Below are 967 nucleotides of genomic sequence, written 5' to 3' on the forward strand. Positions count from 1 at the left end.
TACACAATAAACTGGTAGAAGAGATTGATGAAATTAGGTACCCACAATTCATCGCCCTTAGCGATTTAGGTCCCAGCTTTGCATTCACTGAGAAACACTTCTCTAGTTGAGGATGTGCTGAGTCAGCTGGCACTTGCCCACACAGCATGCTGAGAACGATCCATGAAAAATGAACTGTCTGGGCGTCCCATTAGTAATGTGGAGAACAAGCCTGGTAGAAGAAAGAAGAAGCAAACCATCTCCTAAAGTCATTTTGTTGCCAGTTGAAATACACACTTCCACAGCGCTGAATGGAGAAGAGCTTTGGCTTAAAGAGGACAATGGGTGGGGACGCAGACAGCAGCATCCGAGGATCTGAGGACGGGGTTACTCCAGGGGCCCAGGAAGGCTACACACGATCTCACCGATGCCCTGTTCAAGAGAAGTGGGAGTCACTCCGTTTCACAGACGGCAGAGCGAAGACTGGAAGCTGTTCAGGACGACATTTGTCAGCCTGTAAGACACACATGTGTACGATGGAAAGGGCTCTCTTTGGAAAAAGTAATATTAAAATCCTTTTTATCATATAGGTTGTAGAATTATTTAAAACTACTTTATATGTGCTGGAATGTGATAAGAAATCATAAGCCAAAGATTGGTAATGACATGCTGCCACCTTTGGAAAAATCTGTAGTGACAGAGCAAAAAAGAGTTGCTACGACTGATACCGATGGAAGTAAGAATACATTTGTGTTCTAAACTGTTAAAATTGTGGTGTGAGATACAGTTCTCCGTTTTATCAGCTGTATTGCCTGTAGCTTCTCATCTTTGTCAGGAGACCGCCGTGAGGATATTACAGTCTTATACATATTGTTTAGTCTTGTGTTCTACCAAGAGGACTGGATCAGAAATCCTTTTGGATGTTATGGGCTTTAGGCCTTCCATTGGTAATTTAAACACCGGGTATTTGTGTGTGTGCATGTGTGTG

This window comes from Herpailurus yagouaroundi, unplaced genomic scaffold, assembly GCF_014898765.1.
Source record: "Herpailurus yagouaroundi ecotype Mexico unplaced genomic scaffold, PumYag 246, whole genome shotgun sequence".
Classification (NCBI taxonomy): Eukaryota; Metazoa; Chordata; class Mammalia; order Carnivora; family Felidae; genus Herpailurus; species Herpailurus yagouaroundi.